We start from the raw sequence: 11,346 nt of genomic DNA on the forward strand, positions 1-11,346 counted from the left end.
CATGGGTACCTGCCCTTTGAAGGACTTGATTGGAGGCTCAACATACAGCCTGTTCTGTTGAAAACAAGCACTTCACTGGTCTTTTCCGAGGCCAGCTCTGATCTTCTCCAACCCTGCCCCTGTCCCCACCACCACTGTGGACCTGTTCTCCCTTACCCAGATGGCAGGTACATTGAATGATTTTGTTGGCTCACAGGTAAGGTGCTTTTCAAGCGGCCTCCTTTACACACACTCACTCCCAGGGACACGTCTGACTTGTTGAGCTAAATGTGACCAAAGGAAGCCCCCGTCTACCTGTATTTGAAAATGGATGAGAGTCCTGGTGTGGGACTGGATGAAACCTGAGTGAGAGTTACTGATCTTCACCACACATAGACAGTAGGGCAGTGGGTTTGGAGATGCGTGTTCTCTGACCTTTGTGGGCCACTGTCCTTCAAAATCACCATGTGGGGGACAGACTGGCACCTTGGAAAGGCCTGCGTGTGAAGACCCTAGGGCTCTGTCCCACTAGAGATGGTGTCCCCCTAATTCTGCCACTCAGCAGGGTCATTTGCCCTGTGTGAGAGCCGCGGCCTGGTGTATGAAAGGGAAGATCTAAGAGGGTGTGGAAGAGGCTCTCCGAGGGCCTTTCGGCCTGAGTACTGGCAGCCAGAATGGAGCTTGCAGGCCTTGACTTGGGTTTGCTCACTTGCCTTTGCACTCCTAGACAGGTTAACAAAGCATTCCTTCAGGTCAGTTCATCTGACTGGGACACTCCCCTGGAGGCTGTGATCATTGGTGGGGGCCCTTGGTGGCTCCTCTGAAGGGGACCGAAGACTGTAGTATCTGTGGGCAGCCTGGCTAGGAGGCCTTTCCTGCCCCCACCCCCCACCGCTCGGGGCTCCTCCTCGCCCTCTGGGTTTGAGGGAGCTGCCTTTGCTGGTCCCCCTCCTCCAGGCACCACCCGGGTCCTGGCAGGGTTTGCATGGCACTGAGGAGTCTTTGTCAGCTGTGGCTTAGGACACTTGCGTTGTGCACACACAAGTCCTCATGACATCCAAGGTTCCAGGTAGAGTCAGTTCTCAGCAAACCACAGAGCAGCCTCACAGTGCTTCTGATTCTCCTTGTCCCCTTCCTTCTGCGGGCCTGCTTTTTGTCACTTCAGAGGCATCGTGTAGCACTGAGAAGAGGAAGTCGTGAGAAGACGGAAGGTCAGGCCGTGGCCTGGGGTGGGTGGGAAGGGCGGGGGTCCAGAGTAATTGAGACCAGGGCTCTGAGCCCACCCCGGCCCTCACTAGCAGGTGATCCTGGGAAGATGCCCAAGCCCCACAGCCTCAGTTCTTCATCTGGGAGGCTAGCGGGTGTGAGGAGCCCCGTATTTTGGGCTGCAGGATGGACCGGAAGGGACAAGACAGAGGTCGTAGAGCCTGATGGCTGTTGGCTCTGTGATGGCTGGACAGGAATCTCTCACACTGTTGCCCCCAGACACTCCTCCACTCTCCACTGTGGGATCAGGTTGGCTGCTTTGTGGTCCAGGCATGTCAGAGGATGTGACCCTCAATAGGATGTGGAATAGCTAATCAGCCAAACAGGATGTTTAATAAGTAAAACTAAGAAAGCTTTCTACTTAGATCATAGTGTTTGTCGCTCAGTCATGTCCGACTCTTTGCAATTCCATGGGCTATAGCCCACCAGTCTCCTCTGTTCATGGAATTCTCCAGGCAAGAATACTGGAGGGGCTTGCCATGCCCTTCTCCAGGTGATCTTCCTGACCAAGGAATCAAGCCCAGGTCTCCCACAATGCAAGTAGATTCTTCATCATTTAGCTACCCAGTAAGCCCCATTTCCAGTAAGAGAACCTGTTGAATTTGGGTGTGGAGGAGTGTTCCAGCAGGACCCAAGCTGCTCTAGGAAATAGAAGCAAGAAACCCTCTTCGCCTCTGCCTTAGCTGGTCTTCCATCCAAGCCATTATTTTCCTTCATTGCAGCCCCAACAAAGGTCAAGTCCTTGATTACAGTGGCCAATTGCAATCAAGATAATTTAAAGCTAATTAACACCTTGGGTTCTAGATGCCCTGGACCAGGAAAAAGAGGGTAGTTTCATGGATTTCTTGGGCACTACTTCAAGGGGGGGGGGGTGCAACCGAGTTCTGCAGGATTCCTAGCAGATATGGGGTATGAAAACACCTGTTTTGCCCCTGCGATCAACAGCAATGCAGCAAGAGATAGGACCTCTTCCTTCATGCCCAAGAGAGAGATCTCCCTAGGCTTTATCCAAGATGTAAAAGACACCTCACAGCAACGATCCATTTCAGAATTTCCAGTCACCCCCAAGACACACTGTCTGCAAGTCTGAGGGCTGCAACCACCCAGGCTCATCAAAATCACATCCCACAGAAGGAATTTAACTCGTCCAAGCCCCAAACTGCCCTGGCTCAGGCACTGACACTCCAGCGCTCCTCCTGGAGCCCCACCACCCCGCCCTGTGTTGCCTTGTTCAGTGTGACTAGGGGACGTCTTTCCACCTTCCTTGTGTGAATGCGGCTCCTAGACCATTGCTCTATTGTTTGGGGGTGTCCAGCTTCTCCTAGGGTCCCCACTGCTAACACGGCCTTTCACAGAGCAGAGGCTCCGTAAAGGTCTTTGGAATACATGAGCCAGTGAGCAGGGGGCTCAATTAACTATCTGCTATTTCTTGAAATAACCCAGGCAAATCCAAATGAACAAGAGATAATTTAGTTTTTGAAAATGACACACAAGAAGGACAGAAGCATGAATTCACTATGATTACTTTTATCAGCTCATTCTTCCCCCATCAATATTACTGCTAAGTAAGCTCACTTTTCCAAAACAGTTCTAGTTCCAATTCCATTGCATCCTGTTCAGGACCACAAAACACAATGGAAGAGTTTCCAATCTCTTTTACAAACAGCAAAACTCTTGTTCTTGAACTGAGTAAGTACAAACAAACTGATCAACATCATTCACAAAGCTCACACACTGAAGTTTATTTAGCCTTCTGTGGAAACAATGAAGTTTGAAAATTTTCTAAGGAAAACAGTGATGATTCTCCATGTCACCATAGAGAACAGGAACCCAAACATGCTATACACCAGTTTCCCCAACCGGCTCGGGCCATCACTTCTGAGAAGGCTGACCGCTCCCTCGTCAATCACAGAGGGAAGGATCAGCCTGGCTGCGGCTCTGGCTCAGGCCTCCTCAGCCTCCTCCCTCGAAGCCTCTGTAGACTACAGTGGGAAGGCCTTCAAAGCCCTTCATTTGAACCTGAGCAGAAACGCCATGACTTGCCACTTGCTGGTCTCTGCATAGGCCCGGGGACCCCACAGCAACTCATAGCAGGCAGGCTGGCTGTAAGGCACCTGATGGTACTCCAGGTACCCCTGCCGTACCCACACATGGGTCAGAAGCATTCTGGGCTCCCCAAAGACGCAGTGCTCACTCTCGACACACACTCCCATCCTGCTGAGTGCTCCCCAGACCTCCTCAGGGGTTCAGTCTCCATTCCTCATGATCAAGCTGAAGACCAGCACCAGAAGGCTGGCCTTGGGCAGGCCCTGCCCACCGCTCAGCATTGCATCGCAGGTGAGTCCCAGGGTGGGGACCATGATGTAGATGTACTCGCTGGGGTCCACCTCCTTCACTTCGATGCCACAGACCGGCTTCAGGCACTCTGAGGCCTCACTGAAGACCACCGGGAGGTGTTCATGGTTATCCCTGAGGACCTTCTTCAGCATTTCCGCCTAGGAGGTCAGCTCTTTGGCCAGACACTGAAGGAGCAGGAACTTCATCAGGTTAGCCACCGTCTCATTCAGAGCTTCCTGGGGCAAGGCTTCGGCAAGGGTGGAGCAGGAGACTGGGGAGAGGAGGGAGGCTAAGGGAGATGCAGCATTCCCGTCTCATCGCCCAAGAGCTGCACCTCCTCCGGGCCCAGGGCCTCCCGTGGGTCCTAGGCTGGGGAGATGCTCGGTCCTCAGCTCCTCCTCACGTCCTGCCTGGCCTCCCAGCACTGACCACAGGGGCGGGGGTCTGCTCAATCCTCCCTCGGGGTTGGGGAGTCCATCCTCTGCCAACCTGAAGCCTCCCCACTCCACCTGAAAAACCTCACCTCCTGAGGTCCCTAAGCCAGAGGTCAAGAAACTGCTCACCCTGCTCACCCTGCTCTGGGCCTTCCAAGACCCTCCTGCAAAGGCCAAGATCCCTCCTTGTTGGGGTCTAACCACCTCAGTTCTTACTTGCATGGAGCCTAGCCTGCAGACAAGACCTGCAAGGGTCCTGTCCGCCATTTGGAGGTTCCGCTGCTGTCAACAGGTCCCCAGTCTCTCTGCCAGGGTTGTCAGGCAATGCGGCATGAGGTCGTCCTGCCCGGGGACTGCCAGGGTTCCCTCTGTTCTGAGATCTGACTACCCTCAGTCCTCCCTAGCATCCTCACCTTGACTTCCAGGAGGACCTAGGCTCTGTCCTCTCCCCACGGTAGTCCCTGGTCCTCACACCAGGTCCCCAGTCTCACAGAGCTGGATGTCAGGAACTCAGGACAGACCTAGTGTGCTCTTCTCACCCCGAGGGCTCCCAGGGCCGATGGCAGGGGCAGGGATCTGTGGGGTTCCATCACTCTTATCTTGGGATCCCTAGAGTTTTCACTTGGGGTCCCTTCAGCCTTCCCCCAGGGACCTCACCTTATCTCCAGGTACGACTTCAGATTCTCTCCTCTGCCCTACTAACGCCCCAACCCTTATACCAAGGAGGTGTTTTCTACCACCCCCCGTCTGCTAGGAATCCTGGAGAAACATGAATCTTGCTCTTTGAAGTATGGCCCTGTTTTCCCTGGGCTGGCCATCCTCTCTGCCCTGGGAAATCTGATTACCAAGTACATTGAAATGACAATTTATTTTGTCATCTGGACTTTATTTTGGCCAGTTGTGAGCATGTTCTAGATTTCAGTGGGAAGAAATGTGTGAAGAGAAGCTGCAAATGTGGACAGGACATGCTGGGTGACTGGAATCGTGGAAACTTTTAGTGAGTTCAAAGTTTCCCAGCTGGGAAAGACACTGCTCCCCACTCCCAAGCACACACAAACACCCAAATTGAATAATATATCCCCCAGGAGGAAAACACTCAGAGCAGCCATTTTGAATGGTTTTCTATTCTGTTTCCTATTGAGCTGCCGATTTTCTGAGGTGTCTTGAAAACAAAACAATTTCCAGAGGAAAGAGGGACAGTCTGCGATCTGAATAACACTAGAAGTAAGTACTCACCAGTAAAGATGTAACATCTGCCACCGTCCCTGGGTTCAGGCCGGTTGAGAAGTGTGGAGGCAGCAGAGGAACTCACAGATTAATGCTGTGCCTGGCATCAAAAGGCAGGAGCGACTTCCAGGCCTAAGGAGGTGGTGAGGTCACTACGGTGGGGGGTGCAGAAGGGTGCAGGGGGCTGAAGGGGCAGCTCTCCCTGCTGAGTGCCAGAGAACAATGGGAACAGGAGATGTGATTCTGGCCACATATGTGGCAGCTGTCACATAGGCAGTGGACACTTAGAAAAGGTGGAGAATTTCAAGACCCATGTGACCCACTCAGACTCTCCTCCCCAAAACAAAGGAGATTTTGTAATTATAAATTCTAACTGCTGCTCTTTGTTGAGCATTTGCTTGGCACTATGAAGAGATGTCAGGTGTTCAGTCACCTGTTGTCTTACTCTCTCCCTGCACACATGAGGACATGACCCTGCAAGGCCTCTTCACTTAAGAAGGATGATGGGATTACCCATGACCAGTGAATTTTGAGCAGAAGCATTTTTTGTCAGGACCATTTGTTTCGAAGGGACACAGGCACCCGGGGGTTAATCCTCAAGCCAGGACAACACACAGACACAGACCACTCCGTGTGGTTCCTCTCCCAGAGACTAAATCCCCTCACCTCTGAACCCTGAGAGAGGCTGCCCCACAGGGAGCCGACTGCAGGAATTCCACCCACCCACCTCCCCCCCAGAGACCCATACCCCGCCCCCACGCCCCCTGAGCTGCACTGTCAGCCCCCTTGGGGCTGTGCTCAGTCTCCATCAGGAGGGCAGCAGCCAGATGCCAACGTTTCCTGTTGAGGTTGGCGGCATCTTCCTCATGGGGCCCAGCCCCAAGTCCCCCCACCCCTGCTACCCACAGCACCCCCTCTCCCCCGGAACCTGGCCTTGGGATTTGTCCTGCCTGCCCCCTCACTGAGTGGTTTAGGCCCTGGTCCTGATGACCTCATGCGTGTATCTTTATCTGGAAGTCCCAAGGCAGCATCCCCTTCCAAGGTGCTTCAGGTGCAGCCTGCAGGACTTGACGCAGCCCCTGGGTGAGTCTCCTCGTGGTGGGTCAGTTGTAATCATTGCCGTGGAAGTGTGGGGCACATCTATATGATCCCGAGGTATATCAGACCATTCCCTGTGGAATCCCACGTGTTGGAGTAAACTCAGGGTCTTCTGAATGTGACTGTGAGGTCCTGGCTTTGAGCCTGAGTGTGGCAGGCAGAGGGGTATCTGTTCAGCCACTTGCAGAGCCAGCTAGGAGCCAGTCCAGCTGTTTGAGCAGAGGACAGGCTCTAGCAGATGGCACAGGTGGTACCCAGGATGCTCTCCTAGGTGCCAGAATCCCCAGACTCCAATGAGGATTTGGAAAGGAGCCAGGCAGGACAGGACTCGGAGGTCCCAGGGGTGCAGACTTCAAAGAGGGTCGGCCGCCCCAGAGAGGTGGAAGCAGCAAGCCCCTGGCCTTCCCAGGGCTGTCTGGGAGAGGGAGGGGGCAGTAGATGCCGCTGCAGGTCAGCTGCCAACCCGGTCTCCATGAGGACGTCTGTGCTCTGAGGCCAAGGCCGGGACCACAGCCCAAGGAGGCAGTCCAGGATGGATACGTGACAGCTCTCGTAACAGATACTCCTCATGCCCGTCAATGGATATGACTGTTAGGTGTGGTTGGGTTCTTTCTCTGGGTACATAAGAACCTCAGGCCTCTGATTGCTAGGAGGCCCAAACTGCCCCCTGCCCCCACCGACTTATCTGGAGGTCGTTTCCAAGATCCAGCATCTTTAGCAGCAGCTTCTGTGTGGACACATAGCACCCTGTTCCCAAGCTGATCTTGCCCAGGGCATCACAGATTGGACAGGCACCTCCCCTGGGTTAAGGATTCTCAGTGAATGTTCTGCTCCTCTGAGAAGTCTGTGTGTTTCCTAATGTCTTCCCTGGAAGCTCCTGCAATGTGGGAGACTCAAGTTCGATCCTTGGGTGGAAAGATACTCTGGAGGAGCAAATGGCAGCCGACTCCAGTATACTTGCCTGGGAAATCCCATGTACAGAGAAGCACAGGGGGCTACAGTCCTTGGGGTCGCAAAGAATCAGACACGACTGAGCTACTGAGCATGCTCACACAAACGTACAGGTAAAGGTTTGCTCTGGACCCTTGTATCTTTGGCAAGACCCTGACCCCTGCCTGGATCTTGACAGACTTCTTCTGTGGCAAATAACACTGGCAGACGACTTAAAGTGGTTTTTGCGCGAGTACAGGGTTCCAGGTCTACACCTGGCCTCTGTTGGTGGCTCTTGCCATATCGAGGCAAAATATCCATGAGTTTGGATCAGGGCAGTGTTTGTGGGGTTTCAGAAAAAAGTGGATCCAGAGAAATTTCTGTGTTGGAAGAGGCCAGGTGAGTCTATTACATAGGGTTGGAAGTTAAGGGAGAGGAAAAGGTGAAGATAATTTAGGAAGGGTTGTTTCACACTTACAGGTTCTGTGTGCTTGTGTTTGGTTGCCTTTCTATTTCCTTTTTTTAACATACTCATTATCTTTTGCCCAAAGTTTCCTTGTCTTTTTTATTTTGCAACTGTCAATAGAGTTTATCTTGAACTTTTCCTTTTTGACCCTTTAAAATTTGTATAATATTTGTGAAAATAGCGGAATTCTCATATGTCCTCAGCCAGTTTCCCCTATTCCTAATATCTTATATTAATACGATACATTTATTACGATTAACGAGGAAGTATTGATGCATTATTTATTATCAACTAAAGTCCGTACTTTACTCAGATTTGTATAGGTTTTACCCACTGCAGGATCCTGGCCAGGAAACTACCCTAACCTTTAGTTGTAATGTCTCCTTAGGTTCCTCTTAGCTTTAACATTTCTTTGTTGTGGATGATCTTGAGAGTTTTGAGGAGTACTCAGTAGATGTTTTCTACAATGTCCCTTGACTGGGATTTGTCTGATATTTTACTTGTACCTAGTCTGGGATTATGAGTTTGGGGGAGGTATACGACAGATGTAAAATCCCATTCTCATCACACTGTATCAAGTGTATTACTATTAGCACAACTGATCACTGATGATGATCTCATTGATCATCTCGCTGAGGTAGTGCTTGTCAGGTGTCTACGCGATAAAGTGATTGTTTTATGCCCCCTTTCAGGCCTGTCCTCTTTGGAAGAAAGTCACGATGTGCAGTCCATGCTTCAGGGGTGGGCAGTTATGCTCCACTTTCTACAAGTGGGAGTGTCTGCACAAATTGGAATTTTTCTCTGTAGGAGATTTGTCCATCCTTGTTTGTGTAATTAAGAAATCATTTATTTTTCTCAGTATGGAATCATGGTATTTATGCTACACTTTGGGTTAAAATCCAATACAACTTTATATATTTTCATTTTCAAACTGTTCTCGGACTGGCCATTGGGAGCTCTTCCTGTCAGCTCCCTTTTTATATACCTTTGGAAATACCCTTGGAAATGTTGCTTCCTTCTTTGAAATATTTTTGAGCACTTCTTTTCACACCCTACAAAGATGTTCCAGGCTCATTTTCCTATTTCCTGTCCCGGTTCTAGAATCTTCAGTTTTTCCATGGAGCCCTTGTTCCTTTTATTGTCGAATGTTATTGACAAAACTAGATCTGTGCCCCAAGTGTGCTCATTGGTACTGAAGGGTCATTGGTTCTGGGGACCTCTTGGTTGACAGAGCAACGAATTATATGTATACTTCCTATCTTGTGTTTATTTATATATCTAGAAATATTTTAGATGGTAATGATTTCATGGATGTGAGGAATAAAGACGGACTCGTGGTTGCCAAAACCTAGTTTGATGTTTTACATTTTTTTGGCCACTCAGCATACAGGATATTAGTTCCCTGACCAGGGCTCAAACCTGTGCCCCCTGCAGTGGAAGCACAGAGTCCTAACCACTGGACCATGAGGGAAGTCTCTACAATATTCTTAGCCAGTACACCTCAAAACTGTCAATGTCATCAAAAAAAGCAAACAAACAAACAAAAGGAAAGTCTGAGAAACTGTCACTGCAAAGACAAGTTTAAGGAACTCTGACAGCTATATGAACTGTGGGATGCTTCATGTGAAATGACCCTCTAACATAAAATGAACACGAGGTAAAGAATAAATATAAAAATATAATATAAGCTAATTACTATTATATTATAAATATTAAATAAATCCTAATATTAAGTCAATCTATCAACTAAGTAACTAAATTAATTATAAACATAAAATATGAATACATTAAACACAAAATTACTATGAATATAACACAAAAATAAAATACAAAACCTATCTATGTCAGAGAAAATATGGCCTACAAAATCAAAACTATTTTCAATTTAGCCATTTCCCGTGAAAATTTGCTGATCCCTGGTGTAAAGCATAATAGGATGAATATACTGAGGTATATATAACATGGGTAGAAGCAAAAGCCCCAGGCCCAGATCTGTAACCCTGTGATGGAAGACTCAATAACAACATGGCAGACACCTAAAACTCTGAGGGAGGTCGGTATTTCTCTCTGTAAAGAAAAACTTTTGTGAGAAGTGACTTTTGTGCTATTTTTGTATTATCTCACCACTTGGTCATCTAGGTGAATCTATTCAAGGGAAGTACACAACAGAGTGAGGAAACTAAATACCCACTACTCTGAGTGAGAGGACCAGAAGGAGAGTCTTCTGGTAGCCAAGGAGTGAAGGCAGGTAGTGGAGAAGAGCAAATATGAGAAAGGGATTCCAGAAAGTTGTAGGAACTCCTGAGTTTGACCTGAGCTGTGCAGGCAGGAATCTCACCAGATAAATACCAAAAGCATGGAGATCTGAACCATTGCCCAAGGGGCAGGCTGGGACCTGTGTGATTCACAAACACTATGGATCTAAATATCACTGCATCAACCATAGCAAAGTGCACATTTATTTCAAACACATGGGAAACATTCACCAAGATAGCATCCTATATCATCAAAGCAAATTTAAATGATGCAGTTAAATGATGCAGAGTATGTTCTCTGAAAACAAAAGAATCAAACTAGAAATCAAATTATATGGAAGGAAAAGAAAAATCTCAAAACACTTGCAAATTAAACAAACATCCATACTTCAAAGAGAGATTCTTGAGGAAGTATAAACTGCACTGGAATGAATTGAAATGAAAGTGCAATGTATTATAATTTATGGGATGCAGCTGAATCAGTGTTAAGAGGGAAAATTATAGCATTTCATGTTTAGATTAAGAAAGAAGAAAGACCTCAAGCTATAATCTATGCTTCCAACTTAATGTAGAAAAACAAGAGAAAACTTCACCCAAAACAATCTGCAAAGAAACAAACCAAAAACAGAAGAGGAAAAAAATTGAAATCAAAAATTAGGAAAAAAATCATGGGAAAAAACTGGTTCATTGAAAATATCAACAAAATTGATAAAACGCCAGATAAACAAAATCATAAAAGAGAAGACAAATCACTAATATCAGAAATGAAATACTATCATTATAATTCAACAAGCCCTACACTAAACATGTTGGAAGGATAAAAAGGAAACACTAAGAACAAACCTATGTACAGTACATAAATTTAAGAACTTAAATGGAATTATACAATTTCTCAAAATCCAGAAAGTACCCAACTCACCCCTGATGAGATGAATAACCTGTATAGTACTACAACTATTAGAGAATGGATATCATATTTTTAAATTTTCTAAAAACAAAATCTTTAGAACCTCAGAAACATCAAAAACTCAAGCAGAAATTGGCAGAACCAACTTTATCAGAACTCTGAAGAATAGCCAAAAGTTTGCACCAACTAAGCTTGTTGTGAGCTATCAAGATTGTGAGCTCCTCTGGGTCAGGGCTACTGGTCATGCTCTGTGGTCCTGGTGTCCACCATGGGCCTTGGCACTCAGTGGGAGATCAGAAAAGTGTTCGCTGAATAATGTCTTACTCACGGCTCCTGCAATCTGGCTGGATCAATCTTATTTGGCCCCCAATACATGTAAAATGTCAACACGACCACAAACACAAACAGGAGCAGTGATACAAGTACACCTCTGCAAACATCTGTGGA

The 11,346-nt window shown here is 48.0% G+C and overlaps 1 pseudogene; it reads right to left on the reverse strand.

Annotated features, from left to right (window-relative positions):
* Positions 1-3,188: 3,188 nt before the first annotated feature.
* On the reverse strand, positions 3,189-4,283 carry LOC122435701 (annotated as a pseudogene).
* Between the last annotated feature and the right edge of the window lie 7,063 nt (positions 4,284-11,346).

This window comes from Cervus canadensis, chromosome X (genome assembly GCF_019320065.1).
Source record: "Cervus canadensis isolate Bull #8, Minnesota chromosome X, ASM1932006v1, whole genome shotgun sequence".
In the NCBI taxonomy this organism is placed as follows: domain Eukaryota; kingdom Metazoa; phylum Chordata; class Mammalia; order Artiodactyla; family Cervidae; genus Cervus; species Cervus canadensis.